Source organism: Macaca thibetana, chromosome 20, assembly GCF_024542745.1.
Source record: "Macaca thibetana thibetana isolate TM-01 chromosome 20, ASM2454274v1, whole genome shotgun sequence".
Taxonomy (NCBI): domain Eukaryota; kingdom Metazoa; phylum Chordata; class Mammalia; order Primates; family Cercopithecidae; genus Macaca; species Macaca thibetana.
The window spans coordinates 66,997,720-67,017,669 of NC_065597.1; the positions used below are offsets into that span (position 1 = coordinate 66,997,720).

Sequence of the window (19,950 nt, forward strand, 5' to 3'; positions counted from 1 at the left end):
CTCAACCTGAGGAACTTCCTCCACAGGGGAAGTGGACACCCTGGGGTCAGCTTGAAGAGGCCTGTCTAAGACCAGGCTTGTCCGATCTGCCCCCAGAGCACCTGGCTGCTGGGAACACTTCCTATTCACTCCTGTGATGGTCCCATGGGTCCATCAGCATCTATAGGCCAGAAGAAGGGCTGGCCAGAGCTCAGGGACCACAGTCAAGTTGTCGATACCAAACTTCTCTCTTTATTTGTTTATTTTTTTGAGACAGTCTCGCTATGTCACCCAGGCTGGAGTACAGTGGCATGATCTCGGCTCACAGCAACCTCTGCCTCCTGAGTAGCTGGGATTACAGGCGTGCACCACACACGGCTAATTTTTGTATTTTTAGTACAGACGGCGTTTCCCCATGTTGGCCATGCTGGTCTTGAACTCCTGACCTTAAGTGATCTGTCCGCCTCAGCCTCCCAAAGTGTTGGGATTAGAGGAGTGAGCCACCACGCCCGGCCTGATCCCAAACTTTTTGAGAGCTCCCGAGCAGAGGGCAGCCTTCTTCCCCAAAGTCCCCCTGCACGGTCACCCTGGCCCTTCTTTAATCCTGCTGGGTTCCCAGTGCTGTGCTGAGTCCTGGACAGAATGGAATGCAACCATAGGAACCTTGGATTACAGAGGCAATGAGGCCCAGGTGTTAGGGTCATGGGCTGTGCACTCAGACCTGGGTTTGAGTCCCAGCTCTGTCCTGTACTATGGTTGCAATCTTCAATAAGTTACAAAATGGAAGGCGGATTTTGGCTCAATAACTAGGACAGCTCCTTGCCTTGGAGTGGGATCCACTCTGGAGGCTGGACGCCTTCTTGTCTAAGATGCAGGAGACAGGCTTTAAGCATCCGGCAAAGGGACTTGGTTTGGACCCGATCTGCTCAGAGATCCCTCATGGTCCCAGGTTCTAAGGTTCTGTGCATTGTTTAATTGTCCACTCCCTCGGGTCAACTGCTGAACCCCAAGAACTGGCATTGAGCTGGTGTACTGGAGTGAAACCACTCGTTCAGTTACCACTGAAAACTGCTCTGTATCTCTACTGACTTCGAGTGCTACGCATTTTGAGACTTAACATCACTCCAATGCAAGGAAAATTTCTTTCCACTTAGCAGATGAGAACACGGAGGCAAAGAAAGCCAAAAGGCCCTTTGGTGGATCAGGCTTTATCTATACTCACGCCATGCTAACTGATTTCCAGACATCACTGATGCTCTTAAACATCTTGTGATGCAGTGGAGTAGTGCCAGTTTGCAGACTGAGAAGCTGAGGCTGAGATAAGCTTCAGCAAAACTCATTCTATTCTTGCCACAAGTAAGTGGCAGTTGGGATTTGAACCAGGTCTGTCTGGCTGCCTCGTTTTTCTGCAGAATCATGAATGCAGTGCTTGGGGGTGATTCTGCAGAGGTGGAGAAACACAATCTTTACAATCATTTGGCTCCTGCGGAAAATTAAAACTACAGCAAGGCGCTGGCCTCTTATCTCAACCAGTATGAACCATCTGCTACTCATTCCAGTCTTTTAACAGAAATCTCCGAAGAGTTCGCCTCTCTCTCCCACAATGCCAACTCCAGTGGGGAGATGTCTTGTAGACTCAGCACTTTATTCCCAAATTGTGTAGTTTTCACATGCTGCTCTTACTTCCAAAGGACGTCCCCAAGCAAAGCTGGGGTTCTCCAGACTCGAGACCCAGAACAAAGAACTGAGCTCATGGGGACGCAGTCGCTGGTCAGATAAGGACGAACACCCTTGTCCCCAGTTACTAATGGGTCATCACCTCTCAGGCTTGCTGGCCCAGTGGCTCCAGCTGAATGCTGCCAGCTGGGCCTGACAATCAAGTGAAACGTTGGGAATGGGGAGGAAGTTGGGGAAGGCAGAGTGTAGGTGGGAGCACAGAGCTCTCTGTATGTCCCAAACCGGAACTCAGGTGTTAGGATGTGGCGGCCTGCCTTCCTTCTCCTGTGCTTCCTTCTCCACCAGGATGCAGCCCAGGACAGACGCCTAAAGTTACTCCAGGGATGTCTCAGCCTTGGGAATGCACCCATCACGACCAACTCCACATTCCACTGGAACTTGAGCCCTTTTTCAGAAAAGCGGCAATGGCAACTGCGAACCTCAAATTAAAATCTTTCTAAGCCGGCCCCAGGCGCGGTGGCTCATGCCTGTAATCCTGGCACTTTGGGAGGTTGAGGTGGGAGGATGGCTTAAGCCCAGGAGTTCCAGACCAGCTTGGGCAATATAGTGAGACCCCATCGCTACAAAAAATAAAAAAGGTAGCCAGGCATGGTGGCAGGTGCCTGTGGTCCCAGCTGCTCAGGAGGATTGCTTAAGCCTAGGAGCTCAAGGCCATTGTGAGCTGTTGATTGCACCACTGCACTCCAGTCTGGGTGACAGAGCAGGATCAGGACTTCGAGACCCACCTGGCTAACATGGTGAAACCCCATCTTTATTAAGAATACAAAAATTAGCCAAATGTGGTGGTGCACGCCTGTAATTCTAGCTACTCTGGAGGCTGAGGCAGGAGAATCGCCTGAACCCAGGAGGCAGAGATTGCAGTGAGCCGAGATTGCGCCACTGCCCTCCAGCCTAGGCGACAGAGCGAGAGATTGTCTTGGAAAAAAAAAATTCCCTGGGGAGCACAGTTGCAGCAGTTGAGAACCCTGCTCTCCAGGAAATGTGGCAGGTTATCTGCTCCAAGGCGATGTATTAACCACAGGCAGGTGCAAGCCTTCAGGTGAAGGGGTTCAAATCCCAACTCCCTCATTTGGTTTCTGAGGACCTGGTGCAAGCTATGTAATAGCCCCTCGTCTGTAAAATGGGTTTGAAATCACATCAAAGGGTTATTGTGGGGTTTCCAGAGAGGGTACTCATAGTACACAGTATATTACCAAGCACTAAGTAGATACTCAATAAACAGAGGAGGTGTGGCTGTAGCAGCAAGCTGTGTGCCAATATGGGCAAGTGTGGTTTGACAAAGGGAGTGCTTACCTGAAATCTGTATTCTATTTTTCAGGGTTTGTTTTTTTTTTCCCTAACACACTGCCAATACTTATTCTAAAACTACATTATTTCCCCCAGGCTCTAAAACCTTCCTGAAGCAGCGTTACTCCTGGCTTCTTCATTCGTTCCTTTGCCAACAAATTCCCACCTTGAAAACCCATAAAGAACACAGTGGCCACCTACATTCATGAAAACAACATCAATCCTGTCTGCTATGTTTGGCTCTCCTGTCCTGGAACAAGGGGCAGACCCATTTAATGAGATTCTGAGTGCTCGTGTATATTCAACTCCCTCCCCACAATTCTATAGAAATCCAGCAGATGTTTACCTTGATGAAAACCTTCTTAATTACTCCACTTGGTGCAGAAAGAACCAAAACCCCATGTTGGCTGCCAAATTTAAAAGGCACTGCCAAGAATGAGATGAGGGTCTTAGGTCTGGATAAGTCATCGGATCGGCTCGAGGCACAGATTGGAAACATCTCAGAATCCTGTCCTACTCCCCAGAAATGTTGTCATTCTGTAGGTAAAATCCCTGATGAGTATGACTCACTCTATATTTTGAAAAGGAAAGAAGTACCACAAAAAATGTAGGAATTTATAGAGTTGGAGAATTTTATATTTGTCCTTTGGAAGCTGTGTGGTCTTAGGCAAGTGACTGAAGCTCTCTAAGCTTCTGTGTTCTTATCCACAGAGTGAGAATCATGCCTCCACGGGTGAGGGGTAGAGATGATGGTGAATGAGGAGAAACGGTTCAAGTTCACGACACAGTGGTCCACCTTAAGGGACACTCCGGCAGGCAAGACCCTCACCAGGCTGGGGAGAAAAGAGTTCTAGACCTGAGAGGGTGCCAGGCAGATGCTGCTGCTGGCAGAACTCGGGCTGACTGCACAGTAAAACTGATGCTTCCACTGCTAGCAAAAATGAAATATTCAGGAACTGGGGGATGAAGCTAAATAAAACTGATGCGTCACTCCAGGGGTTGCCATACACATTCTTCTCCTGCCAAGTAGCAACCCTAGTTGTGCTGAAAAGGCTCTTGGAACTACCCTAAATCTGGAATATTCAAGGTGACTTTTGTTATTGTTCTTAGGATAGTTGTTCTAGGTATAAAAACCAGCCCTTGAATGTAATTTAAAGGCCTTGAGGCTGGTCCCTATCACTGTTCCAATTTCTGTGCACACCACCTTCCTGACTCTGGGTTTTACCACGAGGATCTAGTGTTTGTCCCGGGAAGGCTTCTACTCAGTCTTTGCAGATGCTGTTCCCACCACCCAAGATGCTTTTCCCTTGCTTCTGATTCCTTCATTTCTACTCACACTTTTGATATCAGTTCATGACTCACTTTCTCAGACAAGACTTCCCTGAACCTCCCCTACCGATCAAATCTTTCTCTTGGCACCGAATCCTACATGGCTCCCCTTTGTGGCCCCATCACATTCACATGTTACCTCTATTTGTGTAATTATTTGGTTCATGTCTCGTCACTTACAAGACCATAAACTTCAAGGTAGGAGCTATGTATATGATTAAACTTGAATTCCCATCATGATACCATCTGGTACTGTGTTGGAAGCCCAGTACATTTTTGTCGAATTGTTAGTAAGTCTTGATTGGTGCAGTCTCTTTAGAGGGCAATGAGAAATTGCCTATCGTATTCTAAGGCTACAGCAGTCAAGAGGTGGTATGGGGGCAAAGATTAAACACACTGATTAACAGAACTGAACAGAGAATAGAAACACATACATGCATATATGGACACTTGATTTTTGACAATGGAGGCAGTGATACTGGGCCAAATGAACTACCTATATGTGAAAAAATTAATCATGATTCTACCTAATACAATATATAAAAATCAACCCCAGGTGGATGCTAGAGATAAATATGAAAGGCAAGACATGAAAGCTTCCAGAAGATAATAGAAGAAACAATACAACTGACCTTGGACTTTTTTCTTTTTTTTTTTGAGACGGAGTCTCACTCTGTCACTCAGGTTGGAGTGCAGTGGTGCAATCTCCGCTCACTGCAACCTCTGCCTCTCGGGTTCAAGTGATTCTCCTCCTTCAGCCTCCCAAGTATCTGGGACTACAGGTGCCTGCCACACCTGGGTAATTTTTTTTGTATTTTTAGTAGAGACGAAGTTTCACTATGTTGGCCAGGTTGGTTTCGGACTCCTGACCTCGTGATCCACCTGCCTTGGCCTCCCAAAGTGCTGGGATTACAGGCGTGAGCCACCACATCCAGCCGGACTTCTTAAATAGGATACAAAAAGCATTAACCATAAAAGACCAGGTTGGTGGCTCATATCTGTAATCCTAGCACTTCAGGAGGCTGAGGCAGGAGGATTGCTTGAGGCCAAGACTTTGAGACCAGCCTGGGCAACATAGTAAGACCCTGGCCTTGGTGACTATTTGCCTCTCATGAGGCAAAGGGGTCCACAGGATGGGGATGAGGGAGAAAATTTTATTTTTTTCTGTAGATTGAGTTGCACTGTTTGAATGTTTTATCACGTGCCATGATTGCCTATTCAAAAAACAAAGTCTATATAGACTTGAGGAATAAAGGCACAGGAAGGGAAGCAGGCAGGATTCTAAGTCCCTGGCTCTTGGAGGTCCTCCAATAATCCCATGTTTGAAGACTTAGGTTTTGCAGCCAGGTAGATCCTAGTTCAAGTCCTCTTTCAAGTTCTTGCTACCTCTGTGACCTTGGTGAAGAAGCTTAAAGGAAGAGGACCTTTCCCACCTTATTGAGAGGTTAAAAATGAGATAGTCCAAGTAGTACTCAGTGTCTTGTAGGTAGGAAGCATTTAACTTGGGGCCGGGTGCGGTGGCTCATGCCTCTTATCCCAGCACTTTGGGAGCCCAAGGTGGGAGGATTGCTTGAGGCCAGGAGTTTGAGTCCAACCTTGGCAACATTGCAAGACCTCACCTCTATAAAAAAATAAAAAATAAGTAAAATAGCGGGGTGGGGAATGTGCCTATAGTTCCAGCTACTGAGAAGGCTGAGGCAGGAGGATCCCTTGAGCCCAGAGGTCGAGGCTGCAGTAAGCCACAATGGTGCCAGTGCACTCCAGCTTGGGCAACAGAGTGAGACGCCTGTCTCCTAAAAAAAAAAAAGAAAAGAAAAAAAAGCATTCAAATCTTATCATCCGGTTTTCCAATTTAACAACCATTCATATAATGTTTCAAAAGGTAGTTTTGTTGTTGCCATTTTACAGATGAGGAAACTGAGGTCTGGACAGAAGTCACTGGCTCCCGGGCACTCAGGGAGCCAGCAGCACAGCTGCTTTCCAGATGCAGGACTTTTCCCTGATCTCACAGGTCTAAGACACAGGCCTCACCCCAAGCCCCACCGCAGGCCTTTCAGGAGATGCACCGTGTGGGACCTGACGGATGACCCGCAAATGATCCGAGTTGTTGGCAGGTGGCTGCTGCTGGAAGGAGTGCTCAGTCCAAACAAACAGCAAGCTGCTAAGCTTCTTTTTTTGTTTTGTTTTTGTTTTTTGAAACAGAGTCTAGCTCTGTCACCAGGCTGGAGTGTAGTGGCATGATCTCAGCTCACTGCAACCTCCAACTCCCTGGTTCAAGCTATTCTCCTGCCTCAGCCTCCCCAGTAGCTGGGACTACAGGCACGTGCCACAACACCCAGCTATTTTTTTTTTTTGTATTTTTAGTAGAGATGGGGTTTCACCATGTTAACCAGGATGGTCTCGATCTCCTGACCTCATGATCCACCCGCCTCGGCCTCCCAAAGTGCTGGGATTACAGACCAAAGCTCAGCTTCTGAAGAACCCAGTAGAACGGGACTGAAGACTAGCACCTGCTCCGTGGGAGGGCAGGTGACCAAGTGCTCTCAACAAACACTTTGCATCCAGATGTGCATCCCCACCTCAGAGTCACTGTTTCCCACTCTTTCCCCAGTGCACCCACCATCTCTTCCTTCTCAAGGGAAAAAAACAGATTAGACCCAACCTGGCTCACCCGTGATCTGGGAGTGGTTCAGCAAGCTTCAGCCTGCCTTCACCTCCACCCATCCAAGGCCACTCTGCACTTCCAAAGCCCCTGAGTACAAACAAGGTTGGTCTTGCACTCCATACCCTGTCTCTGGGGGCTAAAGAAAGCACTTTCAGACTTTCTCCATATACCACCAGTTCATATTGAGCATTTATGACTTTTCAAGCCTTTCTCATCTGCAGTGGTAGTTGGTCTTCCCAAACTCTGCTGTGATCATTAGGTGAAAAGACATTATTGTACCCATTGATGGATGAGTAAACTGAGGCCAGAGAGAGCAGTGGGCATATGCAGAGGTGTCCCTGTGGGTCCATCCTAGACACCAGGGCTCCACAGTCTTTAAGCCTCAGTTTCTCACTAGAAATGCTGCTTTTAGTAGGAGATCCTGGGTGAGTCAGCCATCCTTTTTGAGCTTCCATTTCCTGTCTCTGAAATCTGATCAGCCTTTCCTCATAGGGCTGTTGTGAGTGACAAGGTGAGCAAGTACACACAAACACAGCCAATGTGAGTGGCCACTACTCATGGCTCATTGTCATTATCACGGGTAAAGCTGGAGCCAAAACTGTGTCCAGGGTCCTCTGCATGTTTTCTCCCGTTCACCCTGCCAGTCTGCCTCTGAATCCCTCCTGGAACCTGTCCCTAGATCAGAATGTCCACACTCTTCTGTGTGTGGCTCTTCTTTGAGCCCTGCTTCCAGCCCCTTGCAGGACTGGACACTTAGGGCTGGGGCAGGATGCCAGGCACGCAAATCTGCATGCAGGCATTCATTTGCACAAATGCTCCTTGGTGTGCGCATTTCCAGGCTGTCCCCAGACCTGTGCTCAGCCTGCGAAGCCAGCAGAGTGCTATTTACAGCTCTGGGCAGAGAGAGGAGGCAGGTTTTGTTCCCATGCACAAAACAGCCCTGTCCTGCTTGGGTGGTGCCTTGCTCTTTTGGCTGGTGTTCGGCCAGCCTTGCCCTGAAGGAGCTTCCAGGTTCTAAAACATTTTGCAGGAAGGCCAGTAATCTGCCCCTGGGATTGGCTGTTTCCCTAATGAAACCTGAGCTCAAAGGCTAGTGGGAGAAGGTGTCTGTCTACTCTCCATTCAGCTTCCAGGAGGATCTTTCTCAAGTGCTAATAAAATCACATCACTGCCTTGCTTAACTCTCTTCCATGGTTCCCTATGAGACTCTGAGTCAAGTCCAAATTCATGACCACGGGTCACCTGGCGGGACATGATCTACTCTTCCTACGACCTTCACTTGCCACTCCTCATCCACTCATGCCTCTCCATCATTTGAACACTGTTTTATTGTTGTTGTTGTTTGTTTGCTTTTTTGTTGTTGTTGTTTTGAAACAGAGTTTCGCTCTGTTGCTCAGGCTGGAGTGCAGTGGTGCAATCTTGGCTCACTGCAATCTCCGCCTCCTGGGTTCAAGCGATTCTCTTGTCTCAGCCTCCCAAGTAGCTGGGACTACAGGCGCACACTGCCAGGCCCGGCTAATTTTTTTTGTACTTTTAGTAGAGACAGGGTTTCACTGTGTTGCCCAGGCTGGTCACGAACTCCTGAGCTCAGGCAATCCACCTGCCTCAGTCTCCCAAAGTACTGGATTACAGGCGTGAGCCACCGCACCCGGCCGAACATTGGTTTTATAGAAAAAAGAGTTATGTGCTACCTGCTTACAACACAAATTTTTGGATTATCTGATTCTAGCCTTGTTCATTATTATTATTATTTATTATTATTATTATTTTGAGACAGGGTCTCTATTGCCCAAGCTGGAGTGCAGGGGCGCAATCTTGGCTCACTGCAAACTACACCTCCTAGGCTCAAGCAATTCTTGTGCCTCAGCCTCCCAAGTAGTTGGGACTATAGGCACGCTTGACTAATTTTTTGTATTTTTGGTAGAGACAGGGTTTTACCATGTTGCCTAAGGTGGTCTTGAACTCCCGAGCTCAAACAATCTGTCCACCTCGGCCTCCCAAAGTGCTAGGATTGCAGGCATGAGCTGACGTGCCTGGCCTTGTTCATTATTTTCAAACTATTTCGTTGACTCCTTGTAAGTTGTAGAAAACTGGTAGACAAGCAAATTCTGCCTTGTCCAACCATGTTTGCCTCTGTTGGGAATCTATTTAGACGTCACTTTACTCTTCACATATTTGTACTTTATTTGGCTGCTCCTTTGAACTGGTTCTAATGTCTGCCTGGTTCCCTCATCGAATGAGCCTAATAAAATCGTTGAGTGTTTGTTTTTGTATCAGTATGAGATTCATGATTTTACCCCCGACCTTTTTTTTTTTTTTTTTTTTTTTGAGGATCGCTGGAATGCAGTGGCATAATTATGGCTCAATGCAGCCTCGGCCTCCTTGACTCAAGTGACCCTCCTGCCTCAGCCTCCTGAGTAGCTGGGACTACAGGTGCATGTCACCACACCTGGCTAATTTTTAAAAGTTTTTGTAGAGAAGGGGTCTTGAGGGGTCTTGCTGTGTTGCCCAGGCTGGTCTCAAACTCCTGGGCTCAAGTAATCCTCCTGCCTCAGCTTCCTGAGTAGCTGGGACTACAAGCATGCATCACCATGCCCAGCTAATTTTAGTATTTTTTGTAGAGGCAGGGTTTGGCCATGTTGGCCGGGCTGGTCTTGAACTCCTGAGTTCAAGTGATCCACCTGCCTCAGCCCCCCAAAGTACTGGGATTGCAGGTGTGAGTAGCTGGGACTACAAGCATGCATCACCACACCTAGCTAATTTTAGTATTTTTTGCAGAGGCGGGGTTTGGCCATGTTGGCCAGGCTGGTCTTGAACTCCTGAGTTCAAGTGATCCGCCTGCCTTAGCCTCCCAAATTGCTGGGATTGCAGGTGTGAGCCACCATGCCCGGCCTATTCTTTTTTTCCCTGCGATTTTCTTGGAACGGCTTCCTATGAACTCTCTGGGCCTGTTCATGATGCTCTCCCTGCCCAGAGTCTCTTTTTCTTCTTCTCTGCCTTTTCCTCCTGAAATTTCTTCCTCAGAATCCCCAGGAACGGGGAGTGGTAACCTCTTTCTGCTTCGAGCTTGAACCTGTATTCACTCCCACACACCTTTGGCACTCTCCTCACTGTGCGTTCCTTGTTTTGGGGCCTGTTTCCGCATGGCTAGTCTAGAAGAGACGCTGGTGTGGTAGCTGAGTCTTTGTCCCTCCCTCCGTCTCTCTGTCTCTCTCACGCACACAGACACATAGACACACACACACACCCCTACTACTGTACTGCACATGGAAATCATACAATAAAAGAACACACTCACTGACAAATGAATGAATGCCAGATGGCTACATCTCTCCACTCCAGATAAGCCACCAAAAGGGAGGCCTGGCTTTCCTTGTTCAATACTATAGATACCACACAACCATGCCTGGAGTCTAGTAAGTACCCAATAAACACTGGTTGAATGAACCAAAAAATACAACTTAAGTTCTTGTTCTTGCATCACTTTTAAGTCATCTCTCCTTTCTCCACTTTCAGAGGACAGACCTAAGTAGCTTCAGAATGCTCCCCCTCCACCCCATATTTTCATTATCATTGCAGCATTTCAGTTCTTTTTCTCTCTCTCTCTTTCTTTAGAAACAGGGTTAGTTATAATATGTTGGGGCTGGAGTGTGCAGTAGCTATTTACAGGCATAATTCCACTACCGATCAGCACAGGCGTTTTCACCCGCTCTGTTTCTGACCTGGGCTGGTTCACCCCTTCTTGGGCAACCTGGTGGTCCTCCACTCCCAGGAGGTCACCATTTTGATGCCAAACTAGTGCAGACCCCTGATTAGCATAGTACACTACGGCCCAGAATTCCTAGGCTCAAGCAATCCTCCTGCCTCAGCCTCCCGAGTAGCTGGGACTACAGGCATGTGCCACCCTGCTCAGTGGATACATTTCAATGCTCTTGATCCCATTCCCTTTAAGGAGTGGAGGGTGATCTCCACTCTGCTTCATGGCCATCATGTGACCTTGGGCAAGGCACTGCTCCTCTGGGCTTCCGTTTTCCCACAGATAAAGCGAGGCCAGTGTAGACATTTCAACAGATAACATAAGGCAAAGATACAAACGGCCAATAATGCCTGAAAGATGCTTCAGCTCAGGCACCACTTACATCGTAACAGATGCTGTCAATGTAACTTATCAGCAAAGTTATCCCTAGCTTAGCTCTGAGTGTGGGGGTTACAGATCTGTCTAAAATAGCTTCTCAAACTTAAAACTGCGCACAAACCACCCCAGGGGATATTGTTAAAATGCAGATTCACATTCTGTAGTTTTGGGTGGGGCCCAAGATTCTGCATTTCTAGCTAGCTCCTAAATGATGCAATGCTGCTGGCTGCCGGACCACGCTTTTAGTAGTAAGGTACTAGAACACGGTGGTTCCCACCTTTGAAGGAATTCTCAGTGCAGCCCAGGGACAGAGTGCTGGCAAGTTGCCGATGTCCAAGGTAATAGATGTTAGCACCTAAATGGGAGATGCTGGCAGTGAAGGTTACGGGACCTCTGAGAATGGACAAGGTTGGCAGGGGTCGGGGGCTGGTCCAGGATTCCTAGAGAACATGGAAATAGAGTTGGGAGCATTCTTCCCGCCAGTGATTCTACTAAATCATAATTCTGGTGGGCAGGGGCATCAATCTGTGTTTTAACAAGCTCTTGAGGGGATTCTGATGCTGCCGTTTGAAAAATACTGTGCTAGACAGAGATAAAGGTGTAGGCTACTCTGGTTGAAGAACAGCATTCTGTTTTCCCACGGTAGAGTTTGTAAATTGGGTTCATTTATTCATCCATTCATTCACACATGCATCCATCAATCTAGCCAACCAACAAAGGGGTTGTGTCTGTCCATCCAGGCATCCATCCACACCCCCAGCCATCCAACATCCAACAAATACATGCTGAATGCCTCGTGTGTGTGTGTGTGTGTGTGTGTGTGTCTGTGTGTGTCTGTGTGTATCCTGTTAGGCACAAGCAATCTGATTGAAATTGTAGATATACACGCCTGTCTTAGCCTCTAACCAGTGATTCTCAACCAGGGGCAATCTGATTCCCCAGGGGACACTTCACAATGCCTGGAGACATTTCCAGCTGTCACAACATGGAGGAAAGTATGTTGCCAGCATCTCGTGGGTGGAGGCCAAGAATGCTGCTAAACATCCGGCACAGGACGGCCTTGCTTCCACGTCAGTAGTATAGAGGTGGACCAGGAGCAGTGGCTCACGCCTGTAATCCCAGCACTTTGGAAGGCCGCGGCGGGCGGATCACCCGAGGTCAGAAGTTCAAGACCAGCCTGGCCACATGGTGAAACCCCATCTCTATTAAAAATACAAAATTTAGCCAGGCGTGGTAGCGGGCGCCTGTAATCCTAGCTACTCGGAAGGCTGAGGCAGGAGAATCGCTTGAACCTGGGAGACAGAGGTTGCAGTGAGCTGAGATTGTGCCACTGCACTCCAGCCTGGGCAACAGAGCGAGACTCCATCTCAAAAAAAAAAAGAGAGAGAGAGAGAGATACCAGTCATTGGATTAGGGGCCACTCTAATGCAGGAAGACCTCATTTTAACCTAATTAATTATTTCTGCAAAGGCTCTATTTCCAAACTAGGTCCTATTTATAGGTCCGGGTAAACATGATCATACTACTGCACTCCAGCCTGGGCAACAGAACAAGACTCCCTCTCAAAAAAAAAAAATGTGTTGAGGCTGAAAAACTTTGCAGTAGACTGTGAGTTCCTGATGGGCAGGAACTGGTGGTATTCCCAGGATCACAAGACAGTGTGTGACCTACAGGAGCTGAGCAACTATTTAAGTGGATGAAGAAATAGTGACACAAACAAACATTCATTTATATAAAGAACTCTGGGCCAGGCGAGGCGGTTCACACTTGTAATCCCAGCACTTTGGGAGGCTGAGATGGGAGAATCGCTTGATCCTAGGAGTTCAAAACCAGCCTGGGCTACATAGGGAGACTCCATCTCAACAAAAAAATGCTTTTTAAAAAATTAGCCAGGTGTGGTGGCACCCGTTGTTCCAGGTGCTTGGAAGACTGAGGCAGAAGGATCGTTTGAACTTGGGAAGTCAAGGCTGCAGTAAGCTATGATCATGCCACTGCACTCCAGCTTGGGTGACAGGGTGAGACTCTGTCTCAAAAAAAAAAAAAGAAAGTAAGCAAAAGAAAAAGAAAAAAGAACTCTTACAGCTCAAGAACAAAAAGACAACTGAATTCAAAAATGGGCAAAGAACTTGAGTAGACATTTCCCCAAAGATAACATAAAAATAACCAGCAAACACACAAGATGCTCAATGCCATCAGTCATTGGGGAAATGCAAAACAAAACCACAATGTGGTACTGCTTCACACTCGCCACAATGACCCCAATAATAATAATCAAAAAGTGGAGGTCAGGCCGGGCGCGGTGGCTCAAGCCTGTAATCCCAGCACTTTGGGAGGCCGAGACGGGTGGATCACGAGGTCAGGAGATCGAGACCATCCTGGCTAACACGGTGAAACCCCGTCTCTACTAAAAAAAAATACAAAAACTAGCCGGGCGAGGTGGCAGGCGCCTGTAGTCCCAGCTACTCGGGAGGCTGAGGCAGGAGCATGGCGTAAACCCGGGAGGCGGAGCTTGCAGTGAGCTGAGATCCGGCCACTATGCTCCAGCCTGGGGGACAGAGCGAGACTCCATCTCAAAAAAAAAAAAAAAAAAGCGGAGGTCGGGCGCAGTGGCTCATGCCTGTCATCCCAGCACTTTGGGAAGCCGAGGCGGGCGGATCACTTGAGGTCAGTAGTTCAAGACCAGCCTGGCCAACAAGCTGAAACGCCGTCTCTACTAAAAATACAAAAACAGTAGCCAGGCGTGGTGGTGGCCCATGCGTGTAATCCCAGTTACTTGGGAGGCTAAGTCAGAATTGCCTGAACCCAGGAGGTGGAGGTTGCAGTGAACCGAGATCACACCACTGCACTCCAGCCTGGGTGACAGAGCAAGACTCCCCTGGGCCCCCCAAAAGTAAATAAAAATAAAATGGTGAAAATGGTCAATTTCATGTTATGTGTATTTTACCCCAATTTAAAAAATACATTTCTGCATTCAATCAATGCTCCTTGAGTATCTACTGTGTGTATAGGGAAGTGTGCTATGCATTTGAGACACAAGAATAAATGTGATGGATGTGATGGATGTGATGGCTGCTTCCAGGCAGTTACAGATTGGGAGGAAATCCAGCAAACAGTGATGGACCCAAGAAATCTAGGGTGTGATGGACCCAGGAAGTCTAGGATGTAGATGACAGGAGTTGGGAGGAGGAGAAATGGTTTTCCCTGGCTGGAGGTGGGGGGAGGGTCGGGGGAGTCTACCTATAAAAGCAATGTGAGATAGCTTTTGAAGGAGGAGGAAAACTTGCCCTTGGAGAATTAATCTTATTATTGAAGGGATGTGTAATTAGAGGTCACATGATGGCATCCCATCCCTGCAACGTGTAAGACAGTTTAATGTGTGGAGTGTCTAGAGAAAGCAAGGATGGTTAGACCCCAGGAAGGAGGAGCTAGAACACAGACCCCCTCAGAGAGCTCCCTCAGGCTTTCTGTGAAAAGCTCCTGCAGCGCAGTGGTCATGGTGGATCTGAGGGCAGAGTGAAGAAGTGAGGACAACTGATTTAGCCTGCTAAGCATTCTTGGGGCCTCAGGAGCCCCCACTGTCCTTTCTGAGGCTTTTGTCTTCTGCCTCCTGGCAAGGACCAGGCAAGCAGACAAAAAGGTGCGAGAGGCCGGGCGCGGTGGCTCAAGCCTGTAATCCCAGCACTCTGGGAGGCTGAGACGGGCGGATCACGAGGTCAGGAGATCAAGACCATCCTGGCTAACACGGTGAAACCCCGTCTCTACTAAAAAAATACAAAAAACTAGCCAGGCGAGGTGGCGGGCGCCTGTAGTCCCAGCTACTCAGGAGGCTGAGGTAGGAGAATGGCGTAAACCCGGGAGGCGGAGCTTGCAGTGAGCTGAGATCCGGCCACTGCACTCCAACCCGGGCGACAGAGCAAGACTCCGTCTCAAAAAAAACAAAACCAAAACCAAAACCAAAAAAAAAGGTGCAAGAGACCAGGGCTTGTATTAATTAAGCACCTACTAAGTACCAGGGGTTGGAACACATGGTTTTATGTAATCCTCACAGCAGCCCAATGAGGGAGGTTCTACTATTGCCTCCTCCTTCTACCATTTTTTTTTTTTTGGCTTTCATGTTTTTTCCTTTGTCTTTTAGCTATTTTAAAGATAGAGAAATGAGACACTGAGAGTTAAAGTGGCTGGCCTGAGGTCATCACGTGGGTGAAAGCTGGATTCAGGTGAGGTCAGTCTGATACCAGGATCCCTCTAGGTGCTCAGAAAAGGAATTCTCCCATGGTAAGGAAGGAGGCCTGGCCTGCTGAGATGAGCCTCAGATTCCTGTCTCTTGGCCCCAAAAACTATTGGCAAACTCAAAGCTAAATTTCACCACTGGCAACTTCTGGTGTGACCAAGTCTCTCAACTTCTGTGGGTTGTGCTCTACTCATTTTAATTTTTATTTTGTGATTAATTATTTAGAGTCTCCCTTTGTTGCCCAGGCTGGAGTGTGTGGCTCGTTCACAACTCACTGCAGCCTCAAACTCCTGGGCTCAAGTGATTCTCCTGCCTCAGCCTCCCAAAGTGCTGGGATCACAAATGTGAGCCAAGGTGGCCAGCTCACTTTGCTCATTTTTAATGCATGGGAAGCGGGTGGAGATTTATTTTCTTCTTCTTCCCCCATGAATATGTTCTCATACATATATACTATCTAGGTGCCTTTAATTCTCCACTTCCCTAACTATCTATGTTCATGCATATTTACTTTAAAAAAAAAATAGGATCATACTGGCTATATTGATTCTGTGACTTTATCTTTTTCATTAAATCATATGCCTCAGGAACCTTTCCAGGTCAGGAATGTGGATCCACCTCATTCTTCTAAAGACTGCTCATTCTCCCACATGAATGCATATGCTGTAACCCATTCCTATACTGGTGTTGCAGGCTCTGCCATAGACATTTTTATGTTATGTCAGTGCAAGTGTGAGCATTTCTATGCGAGATTTTTCAAAGTGGGATTGCTGGACCGAAGGGCATGCCATTGAAGTTTCGAAAGACCCTGATAACTAATCTGAACAGGGCCCAGAACTCAGTTGTTTCTCAAACAATTTCTGGCATGGATGATTCTTTGATCCTTGGTGGAGAAGCGGGTGACGGTCTTAGGCAAGTCTTTTAACCTCTGGGAGCCTTAGTTTGCTTATCTGTAGAGTGAGAAACAGTGTCATAGACACAAGAGTGCTTTGGAGATGATAAGGTCCTATGTAGGCTGGACGCTGTGGCTTATTCCTGTAACTCACACCTGTAACCCCAGCGCTTTGGGAAGCCAAGGTGGGAGGATCACTTAAGCCTAGGAGTTCGAGACCACCCGACTCTGTCTCTACTGAAAAGGAAGACAAAAACCAAACAAGAAAATCCTGTGTAAATGTGAGAAATTAAAAACTGTTATTAACATTGGAAGGCTCCGCAGCTAGACACATCTCCTTCTCCTCATTACATGGAAACCAAAACAAGGAGTCTGTGCAAGAAAGAAGCTGTTTTTGGTTTTATTTTGTTTTTTATGTTTTTGGAGACAGGGTCTCACTCTGTCACCCAGGCTGGAGTGCAGTGGTGTGATCACGGCTCACTGCAGCTTCGACCTCCCCGGGCTCACACAATCCCCCCACCTCAGCCTCCCAGGTTGCTAGGACTACAGGGGCATGTCACCTTGCCCAGCTAATTTTTTTTCCTGTACTTTACAGAGATGGGGTTTTGCCATGTTGCCCACGCTGGTCTCAAACTCCTGGGCTCAAGCCTACCACCCGCCTCAGCTAGGAAGCTGTTTTATATTAAGTATTAACTATGTTTAAGGCCATGTATTAGACCAGCAGTTTTCAATAAGGAAGGAAAAGGATGATTCTGCTCCCCAGGGCACATCTGGCAATGTCTACAGACATTTCTGATGGACATGACTCATGGGGTGGGGAGTGTCACTGGCATCTAGTGGGTACGGACCAGAGGTGCTGCTGAATATCCTACAATACACAGGGGGGTCCCACAACAAAGAATCCTCCGACCCAAATGTCAACAGTGCCCAAGATGAGAACCTGTCATCTAGACCTGTGTCTTTTCTGATGTCCAACTCCAACAAACCTCATTCAAAGATGAGGAACTGAGGCTCACAGACATGAATGACTTGCCTAAGGTTCCACAGACAGACACTACCAGTGACCAACTCTCTGCTCCATCTGGCTTCAGGGTCTGTGGTCCATTCCATATACTACACTGTCACTCTGGGAAGGCATCGCCTAGTCCCCAGGCGCCTTAGCCCTGGCAGATTATCTACAGCAAGGGTTACAAGTTTTGCCTTCAGGCAAAAGCACCTCCCCACTTCATGATTAGAGATTTTATGACTTTGCACGTGTAATCATTGTTTCTGCTCATTTGCTGTGTGCTAAACATTTTATGAGAATTAACTCATTTTACCCCAAGGATATGTCACAGAGAGGTTAAGATCAGACACCAAGTGGCAGATTTGTGCTCCAGACCCAGATAAAAGGTCTCCAGGGACCAACCTCTCCGCCTCTCTACCGTGGTTCCCCTCATGCTTTGAACTTCGCCTTGGCAAAGCTGGGGTACAACAACCAATCCTTTAGCTGGGAACTGGGTGGCGGCAGAAACAGAGAGAGCCCCTACTTCAGACTCTCTCATTTGTAGGGACCCAGTCCCTGCTGCCTAGGGGGACGGTCCTAGAGAATCTGCCAGAATTTCAGCTCTTTTCCCATGCAATGCCCCAGGAGAAAAGACACAGGGCTCTGAATAGAGATGAGACAATGTGCAGGGAACTCAAAGCCAGAGGGCATGGGCAGGGGCTAAGAGGGAGGGGACCTTGGAGGGAAGGGATGTGACATCCTTAGGTCCTGTCCAAAGTTCTTGTAGCAAAGCCAGCTAGGCAACTGAGGTTCCTGCAGTAGCCTCCACTCCAGTATCTGATTCTCATTAGCTGCAACTGATCTTATTAGCTCTCCTGGGTCAATTTGGATTTTGGCAAGCCTAGATTTGGCAATGGCCTCAATACAAAGATCACACGGGGAAGCAGGGATGCACCGACACCCAGGAATGCTTTCCCCGAGGCAGCCTGCTGGGGAACAGACGTTGAGTTCCAGCTCTGCCCCTTCCTGGCTTCATGACCTTCGCAGAGCCTTGGCGCTTCCTCTGACAAGTGGGGACTTGGGACCCAGCAGTCCCCAAGTCCCCATTGTAAATGTGAGGACTGGGGCTTGTGTCAGGGATCCTAGCACCCTAAGGGTCCTGGAGGGGCTGGGGCCAGTTGTCACCCACAGGCTGGGTGACCTTGAGCAAGTCTCTTCCCCTTTTGTGCCTCTGTGTGTTTAACTGTCAAAGGAAGGGGCCACGTCTTCAATGTAGAAGCCCTTTTAGGTCTTAGGACTCCAGACTGGACCACTTACCTCTCCCTGGGGCTGATCTCTTTGGGCCTCGAGGAAACACATTTCTCTATGACTCCACGCCGCAGCACAGGCTCCAAAGAGCAAGACACGACTCACTGCCTCCCTCTCTTCTACCCCCCAACCTGACCCACCAGAGAAGAGCTCTTCCCACCCCCTCCCCACCCCCAGGTCACCAACATCCTGTCCCTTAGTCTAGCTTCATCAAAGCAGCAAAGCCAACACTGTCTCCTCCCCATTGGATGGGCCCAGTAGCACCCATCTCTCTTGGCTGAATGCCCAGGGAATTCCACCAGGCAATGCCCACAGGAGCTTGAGGGGGTGCACAGGAGTTTAGGGGGAAAATGGGGGTCCTCTTGGAAGAGGGCCAGTAGTCCTCTCAGACTGTAAGAGAGGATGCACTGAACACAGCCCTTTGTGTGTGTGTTGGGGTGGGGGGCGGGGGAGAGGTGTCGGGTGGTCTCTGCTGGTCCTACTACCTCAGAGGCCATCTCTGCTGTCAGAGTTTGAAGACTCCTGGAAGGGCCTCTAGGCCCCGGATCCCAGTTTCAAGAGCTCCAGTCTTACTAAATCTCACTGAATCCCCCCCTGGTCTTACCTTGGCCAGGGTGGCTGAGGAAAGGTGAGAGGATGTGAAATAGGTGGGGCAGCCAGGTGTGGGAGCTGGGGTGAGGTAGAGAAGGATGGGATTGGGAGCAGTGGGAAGATGGCGCAGGGCGTTACTAGGTTGGGGTTTGTGTGAAAGGGCTTGGGAGGAGTGGAGGGAGGTGGATGACTTGGAGGGGTGGCCAGACCTTTGCCCTGCTCCTGAGTATGAAGATCCCTCATTTTACATCTTTACTGGGGAGGACAGGGGAAATCCCCAAAAGCCTTTAATGTGGTGGTATCAGAGGCCACCCTGCCTCTCTGACGGGTAGGGAGGGGTCTCCGGCAGGGCTAAGGGTGAATCATCTATCTCTCCAGAGCTCAGTACCTGGGGTGGGAGGGTGACTTGCAGGTCTCTGCTCCGGGATTTCCTTGTCTTATGATGGGGGGAGAGCTTCCATTTTTCATGGAGGGGGAGGTCACTGTCATTTATGAGCTGAGAAGACTCCCATTATTCCGAAAGAGAGGGGAGAAGCAAGACACCCAAACTTAGTTTTTTAAGGATGGGGAAGGGGAAGGGGCATCAGTCTCCCAAGAGGTGAGGGGGCTCTAGAGACCTGGGGACCACTTTTAGGGGCCACATTCTATTTCAAGGGGTAAGAGGGAGAGGACTTCTGTCTAGAGCTGGAGCCAGGAGGAAGGGCCCATTTCTGAAGGAGAAAGGAAGGTATTTTGCTCTCTGGGTGGTAGGAGTTCCTGTCTTTTTGGGGGAGGGGCCTCGCGCCTTGGGAAGATGCGGGCTCCGTTTCTTAGG

The 19,950-nt window shown here is 48.5% G+C and overlaps 3 protein-coding genes across 3 annotated transcripts in view; 1 reads left to right on the forward strand and 2 right to left on the reverse strand.

Moving 5' to 3' along the window:
- The window catches only part of TMEM114 (transmembrane protein 114), a 996,508-nt gene that overhangs the window by 850,637 nt on the left and 125,921 nt on the right, over positions 1–19,950 (forward strand). The gene's annotated exons all lie outside the window — the stretch shown is intronic.
- PMM2 (phosphomannomutase 2) overlaps positions 1–19,950 on the reverse strand; it is a 278,683-nt gene that overhangs the window by 133,627 nt on the left and 125,106 nt on the right. The window lies entirely within an intron of this gene.
- Positions 1–19,950, reverse strand: part of ABAT (4-aminobutyrate aminotransferase) — a 106,579-nt gene that overhangs the window by 86,382 nt on the left and 247 nt on the right. The gene's annotated exons all lie outside the window — the stretch shown is intronic.